Source organism: Rhinolophus ferrumequinum, chromosome 8, assembly GCF_004115265.2.
Source record: "Rhinolophus ferrumequinum isolate MPI-CBG mRhiFer1 chromosome 8, mRhiFer1_v1.p, whole genome shotgun sequence".
Lineage (NCBI taxonomy): Eukaryota > Metazoa > Chordata > Mammalia > Chiroptera > Rhinolophidae > Rhinolophus > Rhinolophus ferrumequinum.
Window position 1 is genome coordinate 33,819,391 of NC_046291.1, and position 20,758 is coordinate 33,840,148.

General features: G+C 39.8%; 1 protein-coding gene across 6 annotated transcripts in view; it reads left to right on the plus strand.

Moving 5' to 3' along the window:
* Positions 1-476: 476 nt before the first annotated feature.
* Positions 477-20,758, plus strand: part of HECW2 (HECT, C2 and WW domain containing E3 ubiquitin protein ligase 2) — a 338,340-nt gene continuing 318,058 nt past the window's right edge. For 4 of the 6 annotated variants that reach the window (XM_033112082.1, XM_033112084.1, XM_033112087.1 and 1 more), the window contains exon 1: positions 1,052-1,631. The gene's annotated coding sequence lies outside the window, so the exon portion shown is untranslated. Of the gene's footprint in view, positions 857-1,051; positions 1,632-20,758 lie in introns of those variants that run through there. The other 2 variants (XM_033112086.1, XM_033112085.1) reach the window with 1 other exon arrangement.

The following is a 20,758-nucleotide window of genomic DNA, read 5'->3' on the forward strand; positions in this document are numbered from 1 at the left end:
CCAATCACTGTGGTCTGGAATATGATGACTGGTCAGTTCTGGGGAGTGAAGGTGGGAGGTGTCAGTATCCTGGAACCACAAAGGCTCGTGGATGAGTGGGAGGGGTACTTCCTAAAGGAAAATGTTTTGGGATTTCCTCCATGTGGCTATAGTTGTTAAACTGTAAAAATCCAGTAAAGTTTTCCATATCTGGATTGATACCATGCACCGGGGAAATAGCCTTACATTTCAGCGTTTTTACTATTTCTTCTAAGTGGGATTAAGTCAATAAAGATGCTACAGAAATAAACAGAAAGCTAATATGTGTTAATATGTATTAGTATATATATAGATACACATACATATATATGTATGTGTATTTCTATATATTTTTAATTTTAGTGCCCTCTTTAGGCAAAGTAGCTCAGAGCCCTTTCAATAATCCATTTTTAATCGTGACCACACCCCGTGTAAGTGACGAGTGTTACCGTCTCGCCCTTGCAGTTGGGGAAACCGAGGCATGCCATTCTTCCATTCAGCTTTCCGGTGGGATTTAAGAAGAGTCCTGTCTGCATGACCTCAGAGGGTCTCCTCTCTCCCTCCACGGCGCCTCTCAGAACCCTCCTGTCCTTCGGCGTCGCAGGAGAGCTACTACAGCTCCTCCGCAGCCTCGGGATTCGTCCTCTGCCCAGCTGCTCCCTCCCCGCTCTCCCGCACCTTCCTCAGGAAGGTCCAGCTGGCTAAGGTCTGGCTGTCCCTCCGGTCCCCCCTTCCCTGTTCCCCGACGTGCAGGAGGCTGCCAACCAAGAGACCCGCAGTGAGGTGCGGGCAGATGCTGCCGAGGCGTCTAGCGGGAGGGGCGCCGGCGCCGCCGGAGGTGAGCGGACCCGGCCCTTAGACCTCCGAGGGCCGGCGAGGCGCAGGGGTTGGAGCGGGCGCTTGGGCCCGCCGGGCGGGAGGAAGGTGGCGGCGGGAGGGAGGCCAGGCGAGCCGGCTGAGAGCCGCGAGAGGGAGAGACGCAGGAGGGCTGACGCGCTGCTCGCGGGCGACGCCTGGAGAGCAAGCGGCCGGGAGCCGCGCGCTGCCGGGCCGGGCCGGGCCGGGGCCGCGGAGCTCGGCCGTAAACCTCCCTGCGGCGCTCGGACCCCCATCGCTCTCCCGAGCGCGGGCGGGAGACATGGCTTCGCGCGTTCCCGCCGCCGCGGCTGCTGACTCGGCACAACCGGCGGGTCGCGCGGGGGGCGCGGCGTAACCCGTGGGTGGGCGGCGGCGCGGAGCCGCTAGAGGAGCTCCGAGTGTCGCGGGGAGCGAAGGAAGATGCCAGCACAAAGGCGAGCGCAGACCCAGCCCGCTGCGGAGGGCGGCGGGAAGAGCCGCTGAGGGGCGCGCCGGGCGCGCTCTGCTCCTGCGCCGCGTCTCTCTAGTGTCTGCCTTGGGGTCGCGGGGTCCGAGGCGGCAGCGCACGGTCCCTCGGCCGGGTGGGAACGGCCGCCGCAGTCAGGAGCTGCATGCGAAGCGCAGCGGGGTCCCCGCCGCCAGCTTTCCCCGCGGCGCGCGCGCGGACCGGCCAGAGGGCACCGGGGCCGCGGGTCCGGTCGACTGCAGGGGCGCCCTCCCGTCCCGCGGCCCCTTTCCTGTCTGCAGAGCCCCAGGTGAGTGCGCGGCCGGCGCCGGGTCCTCGCGCGGTAGGTACCAGACAGCGGGAGGTGGCTTTGTTTTCCTCCCTTGCTCTCCAACGCGGTTATTCATTTGACATTTTGACTTCCGCTGCCCTAAAACGCGAGTGAAAGACACCCGGACGTGTCCCAGGGTTTGGTTATCCTGGGGAGCTGAGACTTTTGGGGCCACCTGAGCATCACTTGTGGGAGAGGAGGCTTCATTTCCTTTTTGATTGGAATGTGTTGTGAACATCCTCTGCTGGGGCTTGGGGCCTGGAGGAAACTGGGGCTGCAGATTTAGACGTAGACTTCTACGAGGACGTGCAACTGCAGAGGGCTGGCTCTTCTGTGCCTTGTCTTTTTCTCTGTTAGCAGTGCTCGGGTGTTTTCCTTGATGATGATGGTGATTAGGAACATCTTTAGAAGCACGTTTATTTCTTTTAGAGTTTGAAGTCTTTGGAGACAATACAGAGAGCTCACAGAGTTACAAGGGATCAAATAGATATTCATCTTCCAGAAGGCAAGCGTCAGCTATCGTGCTAGATAGAGGTGGACGGTAGGCAAACTTTCAGCAGGCTTCAGCCTTCCTGTGGTATGTTTCTTCTTTCCCTGTCCTAGAGTCAAGAAAACTTTGAATTCTCATTGTACACACCTTTGTCAAAGTGTGAAACTTGTCTTTTCATGAATAGTTTTCTATACTTTGTCAATTGGATGAAAAATGATTTTAACGTGAACAGTGGAGTCCTTTTTCAGACCTGGTGAAATTCCATGTATTTGTTTTACAAGTATGATTTTCAGTTTACTATTTCTTTTATTCCCTCAAGGGCTCATTTCTTCGATGCTGGGAGAGCTTTTATTCTTTCTCCCTTCCTCCCCCCACCCTCCGTTTTCCCAACAGACGGCTGTGTGTTCTGAGAGGTTATCTTTAAAATTACACTCACATTACCCACAAACAAAAAGGGATCAGTTATTAGACTTATCTTTGCAGTTTGGAAACAAGAGGCCTAATCTGGATGGGGATATTATTAATGGTGTGAAAATCTGGAGGTTGCTAATCTGTTTGGTCATCAGAAGATTCCTGCAGAGATTGTTTATATAGTGTGGGAGACAGATGGCATCCTTAGCAGACAAGAGAAGCCCAGCATAAAGGGTCATTGTATTGCTCAGAAATTATCCACTTCACAGTTGGGAGGTGGGGTAAGGTGGAGTGGAGGGCGGGGAAAATATAATTTTGATCTCCCTAAGGACACATTATTACCTTACCATCCAGAAAGCTAGCCAGTTAATTTCTTTCTTTGTATGTTTAAAAGGTCATTATTAAGCTATTTGTTTTGATTATTTTTTTGGCACATTTTGGCCCCATTTGTGGTTATGTGAAGCAGTTTAAACAGTTATATTAACAAAAATATCTTTGAATTTGAGATTATTATACCACGTATTGGGGGAAAACAGTCAACACTCTTCTTAGCTCTTGTTCATTTCAGCAAACAGTTCCTTGGGCAAGTCTACTAGCTGGAAGGACTTTAGTCTAATCTGCATGAATTCAAAAGGCATTTCTTCCACCATCTCCATGACAGGTGGTTCCCTAACTCCCAGCATTTGCCCTCCCACCCTGACTCTCAGCTATGGATATCTTTACCATTGCTTTCATTTACCATTGCCTCTGTCACAGCACTGAGCAGCCTTTGGCAATGAATCTTTATGAATGACTGACACTGGAGTCCGTGAAGAAATCAAAGTCATTCTGAGCTTTTGAGATAACTAAGCTGGAGCTTTTCTGTTCCTACCATCGTTATAAATTCTTTGTTTAGTGCACTATTTAGTGTAGTCTAACTGCAATTGTAGATTGCAGTAATTGTCGATTGCAGTTAGACTACAAAATTGGTCTTCCCTCTTCATGAATGTGAGAGAATATATTCCAGTAAACTAATGTTCAGCAGCCATAGGACTAAATTTAATGAAGAGCATGAGCAATGCTTGACCTCTCTGAACAGGAGGTTTGGAATAAAAGGAAGCATTGACTGTTGAACTTGGGCAATGTGATCTTGGGAGAAAAACATATTTTCTTACTATTTTAAAGGCTTTTGCACTGATTTCAGCAAAAGTCAAAGAAACAAAGGTTGTTACCTGTATTTGAGGACAGACGCTATAATACAGCCTTTCTTCTGGATGAATGTGTTTTGCAGGAGAGGTGGCTTTTGGGCTCTGTCCAGTTTCAGCATGTGCCCCGGCATCAGTGAAAGAATCTAACATTCAAAATATTTGTTAAATCAGTGGCTGGTATCTCACCAGGTTGCTGTCTCGCTTGTGAAGTGTTCCTTTAAGAGAAACCTGAGGTTCCAAGCCTGGGGCTTGCTGTGGACCTGGCCTGGATCCACATTCTAGGGTGTTACTGCCTGCTTTCTTGGGTACAAATGGAACCAGTTTTGCATGGTGTGTTGGATAGGGAATTTCCAGCTCCATTGTGGAAAGACAGGCCTGGCATGAAAGAGAGAGGACTGTGTTTGAAGCGTGGTTGACCTAACAGAGGCAGAGGTTGCTTCTTTACACACAGGATGCCTTTTGTATGGGGATCTGAATGAGGGATTAGAAGGGTGACCATCCTCTTGGTTTGCCTGCAATAGCCCCAGTTTATTTCTGTTGACCTAGCTTATCACATTATCAAATGCATCTCCTTTCACATTTAGAATGTCCTGGTTTGGATGATAAATTATATGGTCTTCCGTATAATAAATTATACGGTCATCCACATATTAAGAAATCTTGACTGTTTACCGCCCTTTCTTGACCTCAGATTTTAAGTCGAGCTTTATTTCAGTTTTTTATTTGTAAAATGCAAAGGTAAGAAAGGTAAAAACTAAATAAATAAACCAAAATATGCATACAGAAAAAAATAGCAAGGAAGGTAGAAGAATAAGGTAATTGATTGCTTGTCATCTATTTACACATAGGAAATAAAATAGTCCTTATGTTGTTAACTGTCTAATATGGCTCTAAGCCTATGTTATTATTGTCTTCAAGAACGATAAGAATTAACACTTGCCCATTTATCTAGGGCTGACATGAATTAGGACAACTCCTGTGACTTGGGAGAGCAGCTTCAACAAAACCTGTTTGCAGACCTGATGGATGCATGGCTCTAGCAGATATGAATGCAAGTTTCAAGACCTAGTGTTTGGTCCAATTCTTGGATATTTACTGAGAGTTCAGAACACAAGTATCGTTGTGAAGACTTGATTCCACATTCTCCCAGTTTCCAAGCTCTCTGGGCTCTGAGGATAATAGAAGAGCCTTTGTTTTCTGTCCTCTCTTCTGACTTCAGTCTTGGGTTTGGGTCTTAGCTTTTCATACAGAGGGCTTGCAGAGGAGAACTTGGTGAGCCTGCTCACCATGTGGAAATTCTTGTAGGGGTTTGAGATTGTTCCAAAGCTAGATATAGGAAGCTTGTGGCCCCTATTTCTGCAACAGTTGCTGTGCTCCTTTGCCAGAGAATCATCTGTTTGAAATCGTTCAATTGCAGTGGTGGCCAGTAGGTGTTAGAATTAAGTATGGCTGTCACCTTTTTCACACCCACTCCATTAAAATCCCCAGAAGCTTGGTCAGCATGCCCGAAAAGAAGAAATTTATGTTATCTCTTTTATAAGTGGGATGACTATGTAATTTTTTGGTCCAGACAAGGGCATTTTTGAGAGTAAAAGGGGACACTAACTGGAAGGGGCACCAGATCAAAAACTATAAACATAGACTCTCCCAGGAAAACTGCAGAGTATGGTTGTCTTAACTATGACCCAAGTCATTAGCTTTTACATGAAAAATACCCATATGATAGAAAAATGTCTTTAGCTTCTTCTAGATTTGTTTATCATATATATTTATGTGTGTATATGCATATATGTGTATTTGTGTGTATGTTTACACAGACATTGATCACAAATCAGTAGATATGTGTATTGTGTTGATAATATCCACTTAAGAGGCCAAGTCATTTGGAAAAAATTGTGGCCTTCATCATCTCTTTCATGGATTGACTTTTTAACTAACACTCTGTGTCCGGCCTTTCCAAACTTTAAATTATCTTCTTACCTGTGTGGTTCTAATACCCATCGGTTGGCATAGTTCTCTTGTTCAAAAGCCTTTGATGGCTCCCCATTTTCTGTTTAATTCTCAAAGTAAGATCCACAGACAGTTTGGTGGTTAGAAAGGAAAAGCAATGAAAAAATTTCATTCATTCCTTTACTATTTATTGAGTACCTTCCATGAGTGAGTCTCTCATGTAGCTGCTGGGCATATGCCAATGAATAAAACAAAAATCCCCGCCCTTGTGAAGTTTTCATTCCATTGGGAGTGGAGGGGTGGAAGTGGGAGACAGATAATAAACCAAATAAATAAGTAAATTGTATAGCATGCTAGAAAGAGGTAAGTAATTTGGGAGAATGAGAAAGTAGAATAGGATAAATATGGTTGAATAGCCCTCATGGTGAAAGAGACCTTAACAAAGACTGAAAAGAAGGTGAGAGACGCTCAGTCTTTGGGAAGGATCCCACTGAGCCCGCCAGCGTAATAAAGCTGACTCTCCTTAAAAAAAAAATAAAAAAGGAAGGTGAGAGAGGTTAGGGGGAGTGTTGCAGGAGAGAGCACAGCCCGTGCTAAGGTAAGAATATGTTTGGATGTGTTCAAAGATTAGCAAGAAGACCAACATGATAAGGTGGGGTGGCCAGGGGAAGTTGGGAATGATATCAGAAAGGTGGTGTAGGAGTGGCAGAGCATGTAGCACCTTGAGACACGAGAGTAACTATGATTTCAGCAGAAATCCCATTATGTTCTTAAAAATCATAATATTAACAGTTGTGTTTGTGTTATGAAAATTGCCCTGGTTAAAATAGCTTATGTTTCATATGGTGCACTTTATCTTGATTAATATATTTTTATTTCATTTTCTTATTGTTTATTTGTTAAAATAGCATTTTTTTGCTGTTTCTGTCTTAAATTGTATTCTTATTTCACAAAAATAGATTAGTGGCTCAAATGGTTCACTGAAGAGTGAAAATAGAGACGAAAATAGTAATGTAAATGCTACAGTTCAGAATGTCATAAACAATTTGGAGAACTGAATCTCACTGCAAATTTAAAATGAGAATCTCTAGGTATAAAAACAAGGGAATTTGTGGGAGTGATGATGTTAAAACAGTACCTGAAGTTGAAAAGTGCAAATGAACGTATGATGATGACTATCTCAAAACCATGTATCATTGGGCTTACCATCCATTCACTCCTAATCCCCAGTTATTGCCTGTTATGAAACTTTGTCTAATAGTGGCAGGAAGCCATGGATATTTTGGTGTCATTTTCAAACAAAGCACAGTGGCTTCTCTGTTATGCTATTGAAGTTTCCCAGGACAAGTACAGAATAATGCTTTCCATTACAAAATTAATGTATTATATTGCTAAAGGTAGGTAAGAGACTAAAACTCCAGTAGCATCATTAAAAAATCCTGGTAGCAAAAATATGAATCATATTATTGAAAAGACACTTGGAAAATCAGCTGGAAAGTTAAAGACAAACATTGTCCTTAGAGAGAAACCAGGTTATTGACAGAATTCTTTTGTCAAATGACACGGTTGGCTGTTGTATAATATCAGTGGAGTAAGAGTGTGAAGGAACGATTACTATCAAGTACGTGCTAGCAGATATTTCACTTCACGGTTGGATGAAACCACCAATGTCATGCAGAGAATGAATCAGCTCTTGGCATTTGTTCAGGGAGGAGTGCTTGGTGATTCTTTGTTCATTTATTACTGAACACTCGATCTATAAGGGAAGAGATCTTTCTTTTGGTTAACCATTATTTGGGAGACTGGAAAAGTTGCTCAGGGGGAGGGACTGACAGAGTTCAGATAAGAAGGTGATGGCTTCGTGAAGAAAAGAAGTTGTACCTGTGGTAGAAGCCAATCCACATGCTACTCCATTCACGTAGATGTAGTGCTTTCTGCTCTTGAGGAAATAGTGAAAGAAAGAGTGAAAACTGGATGCAGTCAAATTGTGGCCGCCCAGTGTATGAGTGTGCTGTGCAAAGTGACAGGCAGGGGGTATAAAACTTCTTCTCTATGCTGATGTATGCTGGCTGTTTAGGGAAATGCGCTCATGTAATATTTTATCTATGGAGTAAGAAAAATGTTTCTTCACAGCAATGAGTAGAAACCATTTCCCTTACACCAAGTGGCATACCTCAGTAATATACTCTGCTGCAGTGAAACATGTCAAGGACAGGGAGGGAAGGAAGAATTGTTAACAAAGCATTTGACCATAATCTTACTACTAAGGAGATTTTTCATTAGAGAGTTGGAGGTCCACATTGACCAGAATGGGTTAATTATTTTCAGTAATGGACAGTCCTTTAAATGGTCACATTATATCTCAGTGACCCACTGGAATAATAAGAGCACAAAGAAGTAGAACTTAGACCCAATAATTTTGATGGGGAGAGGGTACAAGTGTATACTTGGTATTTGAAAACATAGAGAACCATGGTGGGAGGAACCTAGGCTTTTAGGGTTTTGTTTTAAGATACAGGGTGGCAGGGGGTTTAGGTAGAAGGAGGTGGAGAAGTCTGACAATTGGACATGACATTTCTTATACTTTTGCCTTAGGTGTGTCTTCATTTCAGACAAATGGACTTGATACTCAGAGGTTTTCAGGACATGATCTATACTGCCCCTGACCTAATCTAAACAAAATAAATGATCTCTAGTGGTTTTGATTCTCTTCCCATAGGTCTCCCTTCTTCCCGCCTCTTCCCCCGCCTTCCGTTGTTCTTGCTTTAAGCCATTGAGTTGGCATCTTTAAACTAGAGGAGATATTGGGAGCTCATCCCCTGTATCCCCATGTCTTTGTGCAGATATGTGTACTATCCAGGACCTCTAGGGAAGGGAAGTTCTGTTACTTGCTCAGCAAACCCACTCTAATGTGTTATATCCAGATATAACACACATTTAAATTTGAGCCCTCATTCTTTAATAAAGATCCATTTCCTGTTTTTTTTTTTTTTAACTTAAATAGCGATGGAGTTATTGTCTTTGTGTCTAATAACTCTTCTATAGTGATGGCCATTATTTAATTCTAGGACAGAAGCCATTCATGCATTATTTATGGAACAAACATTGAGAGGCTGTATATGTGCCAGCTCTATGCTAAGTGATAGGTATAAAAGAAATTAATAATTAGACATGGTCTTGCCCAGATTAAAAAGAGAATCTAGTAGGAAACAGGCAACCAGGACATGATAAACAACTATGTAATTGCAAAGCAAATGTAGCAAAAATGTTTACATTCGTTAAATCTGGGTGGTGGTATATTGTCTCCTATTATATTAACTTCTGAACTATATGAACTTCTGAATATATCTTGAAATATTTCATAAGTAAAAAATGAAAAAACATAGTTGAGAATGTGATAGGTGCTCTGTAGATGGGGACTTTGATAGAGAATGCAGTGTAACTGAGACTTCCTTTAGATGGAGTGGTCAGGGAAGGCCTGAAGTGTAATTCATCACTGGCCTGTATGAGAGGGATGTGGGGACTTGGACAGGGTTCAGAGAAGAGTTACAAAGATGATGGATGACAGAGTTGGAAATAAAACCTATGAGAAGAGTCTCAAAGAACTGGGGATGCTGAGCAGCAGGAGAAATTGACTGGATGCAGCGACTTAGGCTATCTTTTTCTTCAACATATCCATATTCTCTTTTCTCATTTCCCATGGTACACAGCAGGCAAGACGAGTGACTCAGGTTAGAATTACATGTTAGAGGAAAATGCAGATTTTGTTCTGCAGTTGAGGAAAAATTGGAAAGGACCTGAGAGGCAAACTAGTTCAGCCTTCATGTGCAGAAGTATCTCACTAACGTTCTTAACAGGTGGTCATTAAGTTCTTAGGAGATTGTTTCTGTGCTTCCTCAACTCAGAATGAAATGGTGGCCAGTGGTGCACTCTGGTTTACTTTAATTAGGCAGGTCTTCTTTCCATCCCATGAATACCCTGGACTCACCTCTACCTCAGTACTTATACCACAGGAAGCACTTCCCACCTGAAAGCCCACCAGTTCTAGTACTTACGCCTCCAGGCCCCGTATCTCCATTGCCTTTCGGTACACAATTTAAAAACAGTAATTTTCATCATCTCTTCCCAATCCTACTCTTCTGAAGAGTATGGCATTCCTAAAAGTAAGTACAGCTGTCTTTATCAGTGATTGACAGTAAGAGTCGGGGTAGAATGAGTATCATAATCTGGCCGGGGGGGCGGGCAGGGGAATAGAGGGAAATGTGTTTGATTTGACATCTCCTCCCCGCCCCACCACAGATGCTGATATGCCACCCCCTTGGGAATCACTATTTTACAGCAATTAAGATCTGCTTTAGGTGGTACACTGGTTATTTTGTTTCCTGTTGGTCTTTTTGCCAACTAGATTTTAAGCACATTGAATATATGGAAACTTGGCCAAATGCTCTGTACAATGCCCAGTATCGATCATGGGATGAATATACAATAATCAATACCTCACGGCTGAAGGAACCATCTGTTTCTTTCTCATAGACCATTATGAAAGGCTGTTGTTTATATAAGTCGGATATTAAGTTGGCACAGAGGCTGAAAGATTCACATTTTCTTAGTTTAAAATGGCAGAAAGCCAAGTCTTAGAGGTTTAATTCATTCAGATAATTCTCATGTCAGAAACCTCCTTCTCCTTTTCTAAGTCTTCTAGCTCCTTCCTTGTCAAAGAATGGTCCACACACTAGCAGCATCTGCATCACCTGGAATCTTGTTAGAAATGCAGAATCTCAGTCCCCATGCCATACCTGCATTTTAACAAAATCCCCAGATGTGTCGTATAAACAGTAAAAGTGGAGACTCATTGTTTTAACTCAAAATTTAGGAATTTAGGAGGAGCATTTGTCTTCAAAGAGAAGTAAGTGTGGAAATGAAGATTTCATTAGTCTATAGATGAGCTTCTCAGTGCTTTCTGCCCTGTGGCCTGGAATGGCACTGCTTTGTGGGGGAGCTTGCCAGGCCGGAAGCTGCCTGTGTGGGAATGCCCTGGAGTAATTTAGTAAGTGGCTTGATACTTAGATGTTAGACAAGATGGTGATTATAGAAAGGCGAACCAGTTGTTGGAGTGAGAAAGTAGGAGAGCTTGGCAAGGTCGAGGACATGGACATGCAACCTAAAACCAAAGATAAGGCAGGAGGTCATCCCCAACTTCTAACTCTTGGGACTTTGACTAGTCTCAGATCCAACCCCTCAAGAGGCAGCAGATCACAAATGAAAGCAGGTGGATGTGCAGTCCATGGAAACCTTGTGAAGTGGTGAGGATCATGGAGAGGCATTCTTCATCAGAGGGAGAAGAAGTGTCATCACTCAGCTCATTCAGTTGTTGCCACATGGGAATTTGGTCCAGCATGGTCAAATCTTCAGGTTTTTCAAATGAAGCTAAAATGTAAGTTTGTAAGTGTAACATCTCTCGAGTGTAATATGTTGGTATTTAAAATGTTTTTAGAACAGCTCAGGCTAAACAAAACTCATATGTTGCCTGCATCTGTTTCGCAGGCCCTGTTCTGGAGCAAAAAAACATGAGGTGGGGTGACTCCCCGGCTTTTTCAGCGCAGGGCACCAAACACAGGTAGAGGCATATTGGTCCTGGTAGGGACCATTTTGGATTTTTACTAAGTAAAAGAAATAAAAAGACGTAAAAGAAGGGAGCTACATTTTCTTTGATGACCTGACTTAAAATACTATGTATCTGAAGAACCTCAGTAATTAAGAGGGTTTGAAGGAAAGAGTTGCCTAAAGGAATAAAACTTAGGTCCTATAATATCTGAAAGAGAAGTAAGCGTGGGGTTGGGATGGTGGTGAGGAAATGGAGACATGGAAATTACGTGGCACCCTCAAACTGGGAACACACACGGCAACAGGGCAGTGAGGGCCAGGGACTAGACCACAGCTTGGACCTTGTGCTGGGAGAGAGGTGTGATTGGGATAGGATTTGAGCTAATTTATATTTACATCTGCTTGTTGAATTTGGGTAGCTACTAATATTTAAAGTTTGACAGAAATTGGGTTTTCAGGTACGTTTTAATGTTTAAATTAGCATTTTATCTATTTTGAGAGCAAACACTAGGGAAAGAAATCAAAATTCTTTCTTAAGATTTATTATTGATTATATTTCTTGTTAAAAATGAAATTCGTTAAGGGTCAGGACTGTTTATTATTTGTCTTTGCATCCCCAGTATTTAGCACAGTGTGGGTCAGTGAATGTTTGTTGACCTGACGTGATTATAAAACAAAATTTATTTTCTCTTGTGGTAAGTCATTCTGTAGGTATAAATTTTCCTTACTGATTTTAAAAAATAACAGCTTTATGGAGATACTCACATACCATGAAATTCACCATTTTAAAGTATAAGTTTCAGTGGGTTTTAATATATGCGTATGTATTTTCTATTATTTAACAAGTAGACAGGTAGTCCAGGATGGATAGTTTCACTGAGCACTGGTCGTTTCTTTGATTTTGTTGCTATGCCATCCCTTAGGGTGCTGTCATCATCTGCATGGTTGAAGTTGCCTCAGTCCCACATTTGTGTTCCAGCCTATGAGAAGACAGACTAAGCGTGCGACGTGGAGTGCATATATCACTTCCAGTCATTCATGAGAACGTAGTTCACCAGTAAGAGTGATTGCTGAGAACTCAGTCCATGACCACGCCAAAACTGCACGGATGGTCATCTGCCCAGCTAAAACTCTGTTATTCGGAAAGAAGGGGAGATTAGATTTCAGGCAATGCCTGGCAATCTACAAGTTACTTCTCTGAATCTTAGTTTCCTCATCTTTAAAATGTTGATAATAGTAGTCTCTACCTCAGAGGATTGTCTGGAGGATTAGGTGAGGTAATACATATAGATTATTTATTCAGTTTCTGGCATGTAAAATGTGCTCAATAATTATTAGCTTTTAACTGTGAAAATCATTTTCTAATGACGAGTAACTTGCTTATTTTTATTTTTGAATGCTTAGATAACTCTTGAGCAATGCTTCTTTTGCTTCAGGAAAATTGTGTACTATTTAAAGCAGGAAAAGACACTGAATTAAATACACGAAGACCACAGATATTATAGAAACATATGTTTTTTGTTTTAACATTTTTTTAAAAGTACTATTAATAAACATTTCACACTATTTCTTAGAATGGTTTTAATGTTGATAACACATAAGTAGGTTTTGAGGTAAGTAGTCCATTAGAGTAATTTAATTTCACTTGTGAAAATTTTAGTTAGATTTTTCTTTTAAAATGGGTCATCGCTAGAAGCAATTCATTTATTTGGCCAAGATACTCTCAGCATATGGATTTGTTGCAGAAACTGAAAATTTAAAATGCCTCTGTAATTTTAAAAGTTGTTTTTCTGATCTTTGGCTGGAGGGAATAAATTATGAAATCTCTTGCTAACTTAAAGAAACACCAAAAATCTTTATTATTGATATTTTTGAACATATACAAAAGTAGAAAAAACTTACGGATATTTCAAACTGCCTGATTTTGAAAGTATGTGCTACATATTATTTGCCATTGGTAGTTAGAAAGAAACATTTAAATCTATAACAAATTATCTTTAATCTTTCTTGGCAATTGTTACTATTTTTGAATAAAGAAAGACAACTTTATTTTGGGTTTTGGTTTCCTTACTTACTAATTTTATCCTGTCAATTGTTAATGATCATTCATTAGCATTTTTGAAAGCAGTTCTTAGCAGAAGCTAGTTTCTGTTAAAAAAAACAAAAGTGAAAAGTAACTAGGCAGATATTCAGGGATTTTCATTAGTTTTATGAAGTTGTATGTTAATTTGGTTGAAGCAGAGTCTATTTCCATTGGAAAGATATTTTAAAGATAAGAAAGGTGATCTTTAAATCTGTATTTTAATCCCTCACTTTCTTTGTTGATAAGAACATAAGAAATAAACAAGTGAAGAATATGTTGATTGTTTGTTTTAATTTAGCATCTCTAAAATGTCTTCATTTGTTGCATAAGAATACTTTCTTGGTTTGCTATTCCTTGGGCAAAAAGCCGAAGGAAAATAATTATGCCATCTGCTTTGTCATCATCATTTTAGATTAAATTCCCCAATTCAGACTGAGTTCCCATTGATTTAACCTATGGCGTCTGGTACTTATTTTCTTGATCTCTAATATCACTGCTACTTATTTTGTGAGTAAGCTTAAGAAGATCTTTACATGTAGTAAGACAGGGGGATAGGGTCACACAGCCACCAGACTCTTGTAATCACTTAGGTTGGACTTCATCGATAACTTGGTGGGGGAGCATTGGACTGAAGACAGCTTTGAATTTTGCCAGAGTTTCTTTAATTATCTATGAAGAAATAGTTGAAATGCTTGCCTTGAAAAAAATTGAAAGCATAGAAATAGAAGTTAGCACTCAGTTTTTAACATATTATCTAGTAGACTACCCTGCTCATTAAACTTTTAAATGTATTTATTTTTAAATACATTTTCATTACAATCTGTATAGATTTTTAAATAATCAATGCATAGTTCAGAGATAACTATAATTGCTGCCAAACTCCAGGATAAATTTATACTGGAAACTTCTGTAGTAGGAGGCATGAGATTGAGGAACACAAGCTTTTATGGAAAAAATGAGGCTGAGGGAGAATAAAAAAATTAATGAATGTTTAAAATAAAATTATTTTTTCCTTTTTTCCAATCATTAATTTTGAAAAATTGTTACCTGCAAAGAAGTTGAAATAGAAAGAAAAAGCACTCATTTACTCTTCATCTATACCAATCAATTGTTAACATTCTGTCATATTTGAGTCTCTCTCTACATGTGTATATATATTTTTCTGAACTTTAAAAAAATAAGTTGCAGACACCATTACACATTACTCGTAAATACTTCTATGTTTCCTGAGAATGAAGACATTCTCCTACCATATCCAGTATTGTCATTATTGTTATCATCATCTTCGAACCTTAGAAAATTAACCATAATTCAATAATGTCATCTCATGTATATTTTATGTTGAAATTATCCCACAACTTTTTTTTTAAATTCAGGATGTAATAAAATTTCATGCATTTCATTTGATTGTCATTTCTCTTCTGTTTTCTTTTTTTTTTTTTTTTGACATTGATTGTTTTGAAGAGTTCAGACCAGTGTAGAACGTTCCACATTCTGGGTTTGTCTGCTAATTTCCCAATTTTCAGATTCAGCTTAAGCATTTTTGAGAAGATAGCTGAGGTGATATTACCTATTGCATCACACGAACAGGCACGTGAGGTCTGATTACCCTGCTGTTGGTGACTGTGGAGTGCAGTCATGTAAGTGGTGGCCACCATAGTATTCCCATGTAGCAGTACCTTTGTGCTCTTATGATTAGGAGGTAATCTGTGGGATGATGCTTAAAATCATGTAAATATCCCATTTCTTAATAATTTTTCCCCCAAGTACTTTTAGCTTTCATAGGTGATTCTTACCTGAATGAATTACACTGGAGATCATAGAGGGATTATTTTCTAGTTGTCATTCCTTTTCATCTAATAGCTGGCATCCTGCAAGAACTTCCTTTCCCCTCCCCGCAGTAAAATAGTTTCATGGATTTTAAAAATTAAATCTGTTATAATTGATTGTCAATATTATACTTTTAGATGCGCCAGTTATCCTAAATCTGGTGCCTCTTCTGTTCTTTACACAGGACTCCAGTAGTCTTTGAGCACTTTCCTGCTTTGGGGAATAAATATTTTTAAGTGACGAAAATAAAGTTATTTATTTTATAATGAAGTAATAAAAGTATTCTCGACATTTTACACAATTAAGTTAACTTCCTTCTATTATCACTTGTTTGATGGAAGATTTTCCTTTAGGGATGTATGCATAACTTTGATTTGCAGAAGATTATAAGCATATCAGGGCAGTTTTTGGTGTGTTTCTCAAAGCTGGTCCTTTTCTGATTTATTCAGAATTAAAACTCTGGAGTGATGACTTCTGGGATCCTCTGTGGTCCCAGAAGTGGAGAATAACGTGATGCTTAAGATGGAAAAAAAGGTTTTGGACCAACCTTCTCACATGTATCTCCACTCTACCCTTCCCTCCTCCCAGACACTTTGGAAATACAGTGTTTACTGGTGCTCGTTTTCCATTATCTTTGCCAAATTTTAATTGGGAAATCCTCTACTGTTTCTCTGCCATGTACTTTACCTCCTTTTCCTATTTCTAACCTCTCTTTAAGCTTTAACCACTAAATTGTCATTGAAAACTTGAGGTGGTGTTTCTGATTTTGTTGGAGGTTGGGAGGTATTGGAGTGGGGAAGGGAAGGAGCTGTGAATGGATCTCTTACTGGGCTGACATTATTCCATCCATCCGTTGTCTGTGTATTCACGTTTGAACCACCTGTGAATCTATGCAGGACATTATTGAGGCTGAATTTCTCTTTTCTTGGCCACAAGACTGTTTTAAGAGACTCAGAGATACCTTGTTGAAATCTAGATATGCTGTCTAAAGCATTGTCATAATCCACCATTCTTATAAGACTGTTAAAAAAGGAAATAAAGTGTTTGGTATAACTTATTCTTAGTGAAACCATGCTGTTTTCTAGTGAATACCTCTTTTTATTGCCCCTAAAATTCTCACAAGCCACTTGTTCAATAACTTGTTTCAGAGGTTTGCAGGAAATCCAGCTCTGTGATTTTCAGAACCTACCCTTCCTCCTCACCTTTGTCCATTCCCAGACAGCAGCCCTTTCTCTGCAGCTGGATGTTGGCTGTGCTGCTGAGGAAGGAAAAACTCTGATCACAAAGCCGTTGTGTGGACCTCTTATGAAAAATGATTTTTGAGCACCCACCAAGAAGATGTCTGGAGACTCTGTTAAGTCAGAAAAGCTGACTTAAGAAAACTAATTTTCTGGAAGGGCCTGTCAATTATTTCTTCAAAAGAGAGGTCTTGTCATTGAACTAGTAAAAAATATTTTTTCAGGTTATTAAGAAAAATGAACACAATGAAGAATGTCTGTAACGCTCTGTTGCCTGGAGTGGAAGTGGGAAGCATAGCGGCTGAGACCTTTGCTGCTAAATGCCCGTCTCTGATCAGCACCACCTGGGTGTTGGTCAGAAATGCGGAGTGTTAGGCTCTGTTCTTGTCCTATTGCATCAGAATCTGCATTTGGGCACTATATTCAGGTAGTCCATATGGAAATTAGGTTTGGGAAGCACTGGAAATTATTTTCATGAGACTGTCTCTCCTCTGCAAGTTATCTGGTTGGGTGAGAAAGGCTCATCTTGGGAACGACCAGCAGATACGAAATAGCACATATAGGAAAATCCTTCTCGAGCGAAAACGTTTCAGATATTTGTTGTAAACTTCGGGCTTAATAGAATTGTTAGATATTGACCTTCCCACACTGCTTCTTCCAAGAAGACTTAAAGAAATGTTTTCCAAATATCAAAAAAATTCTTTTTAAAAAGTGATTTTTTTTTTTAGTCATTTTGCTAGTCGTAAGCGAAAGTGCTTGAATACTTTCCTCCCTTTTCCTGCTTTGTACATTCTCTGTATTGTGACACCAGGTGGTTACATGTTTGAAGTCATGCTTCAACAAGAAGGGAAAACTCTATGAAGAAAGGCTTTAGGAGGCTTCTGTTGTTTGCATCCTAACTGCTGGGGCTCTCTAAGCACAGTAGGATGCCCCTTCTCGTTCCATGACACTGGCGGTTAGTACAGAGTTGCTGAGTTATTCTACAACCCTCTAAGTAGTAATCAGTTGAACATTAGATGTCAATAACTCCCATTAGCCCGACGTTAACTTTAATAATGTTGATTTCAGCTTGATATAAATCAGAGGTTTTCCCAGATCTATATGTTTCACGTATATCTGAAGTGATGATGAGGAATTGCGTCTCCTCCCTACATACGAGACTTCCTCACGTCGCTAGATATTTCTGAGGGGTGGACGGGTCAGATGGGACTCTGATAGGCTAATATACGTACTGTTGAAGCAAATACCTTAAGCCAATGCCAGACTGCATCTGCATCTCACTGATTCACCTAGGTGGGAGGTCCGTTGGGAACTGCTAGTGTGATGAGCTGACAGAGGGCGGCAGTATGGTGTAGTGAAAACAGATTGGATTTAGAATTTGCTGGATGTGGGTTTGAATCCCAACTTTCCTGCTTAGGTATTAGTTTTGCAACCTAGTAGCAATTATTTAATCTCTGATGTTTGAGTTCCATAATTGTAAAAATAGGGTTAAGCTATACCTCTCTGGGTTGTTTTGAGGCCCTAATGAGGTAATATATTAAATGCCTACTACTGTGCCTGGCATAGGTGGTGACTGAATGGTCAGTACACGTTACAATATACATTTGGTATATTACATAATTCCTTATCACTTTTTTTTTTTCATGCCTGCCCCAGCCAAATTGAGTGGGGATTTAAGTAGCTTCTGATAACTTTGCCCATCAAATATATTTCCAAGGGATTCTTTGCCAGGTCAGCATCCTCTTTTGTTATTGCCCCATAGCAGACATTCAAAGGTGCTTTCACAACCTGGCAGATTCATCAGCTGGGTCATAGACAGCAGGGATTACATGTCCAGAAAGTTTAGAATATTCTGTTTTACACAGAGGATATGCCAACATGTACTCAGAGTCAGGAAAAAGAGAGGATATGTGTAAAGCAGTAACATTAACTCCTGGTGAAAAGGGCTGAGTTAATCATGTTCAAATGGTTGCAGTATGTGAAATTCTTTTCTATGAGGAAGGCTATAGAATGAGATGCTTGGTTTCAGAAAGTATGCTCATCTAATCCTGTGGAAAGGAAATTTCCCCCTCTCCCACCCCCACAATCGAGAAAGGATATAGAATGTAATGTAAAGCTCTATAGCTAAATTCAGAACTCTGCTTACATTCGAAAACTAAGAGGTATGGCACAAAATCCTTAATTACCAGTGTTCTCACTGAAAATATTTGATTATAACCTTTCTCTTTTCTCCCTTTCCTCCCTGACTCTGAGCTCATAGCCCAGTCTAAGCTTGGAGGCTCTGATTTTAGATATGGATGGAGTGCCTTGATTATTTTTAAGTGGTTGCTGTTTGGAAACTGTTAGAAAATTAACTTTAATCAGATTTAAGAGAATTACCAAGTGAAACTTTTTTTTGTTTTAATTTACATTTATTCAATTATAAAATGGAGCTAACAATACCTACTTCATAGGGTTACTAACTACTTCGTAGGATAAATGAGGTAATATATGGACAGTGCTTAGAATAGTGCTTGACACACAGTAAGCACATTAAAATAGTGTGAGGTATTATTAATTTTTTGTTATTATTTTCTCTCTGATTACAGAATAGAAATGTTCATTGTGGGAAATGTAAAATAAAACAAGGAAGATGAAAATCACCATAAACTCTCCACCTAATAATAATCGATGCTAACATTTTAGTATATCTTCCCAGTCTTCTGCTGTTTCCCCATTTACATATGTTTTACACAAGGAAATCAAAATTATACTGGTTTGAAACCCGCGCTTTTCACTTGCTATATTAGTAATATTTTCCTATTAGTAATATTTTCCCATGTCATTGAATATCCTTCTATTACACGGTATTATTGGCATTTTATTTTGTTCTAAAAAAATTGTTTTCCCTGTTGTTGGATTTTTGCGTTGTTGTCAGCCTTTTTTTTTAACCTTTATTTTTTAAGAGCAGTTTTAATTTACAATAACATTGAGAGGAAGGTTCAGCGATTTCTTGCATAGCCTCTGCTGCCACCCGTGCTAGCCTTCCTCAATACCAAAAGCATTGTACCCGAATGGTACATTTTTTACTAAGGATGAGCCGACACTGATACGTCATAATCACCTAAAGTCCATAGTTATCTAAGAGTTTACTCTCGGTGTATATTCAGTGGGTTTGGACAAATAGATAATGACATGTATCCATCACTGTAATATCATAGAGTATTTTCACTGCCCTAAAAATTCTCTGTGCTCTGCCTATTCTTCTCTCCCCTCCCCACCTTCACCCCTCTCAACCACTGATGTTTTTACTGTCTCCATAGTTTTGCCTTTTCCAGAATGTCATATAGTTGGAATCATATAGCATGTAGCCTTTTCAGATTTTATTTCACATAGTAATATGTATTTAAGGTTCTTCCATGACTTTTCATGGCCTGGTAGCTCATTTCTTTTTAGTGCTGAATATTTTATTGTCTGGATGTACCACGGCTTTTTTGTCCGTTCACCTAGGAAGGACATCTTGGTGGCTTCCAAGTTTTGGCAGTTATGAATAAAGCTGCTATAAACATCTGTGTGAAGGTTTTTGTGTGGACATAAGTTGCCAACTCCTTTGGCTAAATACCAAGGAACATGATTACTGGATTGTATGGTAAGAGTATGTTTAGTTTCATAAGAAACCATCAAACTGTCTTCCAAAGTGGATGTACCTTTTCACATTCTCACCAGCAATGAATGAGAGTTCCGGTTGCTCAATATCCTCACCAGCATTTGATGTTGTCAGAGTTCTGGATTTTGGCCACTGTAATAGGTGTGTAGTGGTTTCTCAGTGTTATAGTATTTCATTATTTGTAAGTAATTCTCTAGTGAATATTTTTTTCCTGGAAGAGGAATTGCTGGAAAGGCTATATTCACTTTGGTACATATTGCAGAACTGCCCTCTGGAAAAGTTATACAAATTTATATTCCCACTTGGAATATATGAAATTTGGTATTCACTTCTAGTACTGACCAGTATAATAAAAAAAAATTAATTTGGTAGGTTAAAAAGTGTTATTTTTGTATAAAACTTTAAAAATTTTCTAATGATACTGAACTTTTTAATGTTTAGAAACTATATTATTCTGAGACTACGTTTCTTTGTCCTTTGAATATTTTTTGGGGTGTGTTATTCATTTGTGAAAACCTTGATTTTTTAAGGCTATCAGCTCTTAATCAGGGACATTTTAAATATTGTCACCTGGTGTTTGATTTGACTTTTAAGTTTTTTCATAAAGTTTTTGATATTTTCATTTTTTTGGGCAGTCAGTTTTATCAGTTTTTTCCTTTATGGTTTG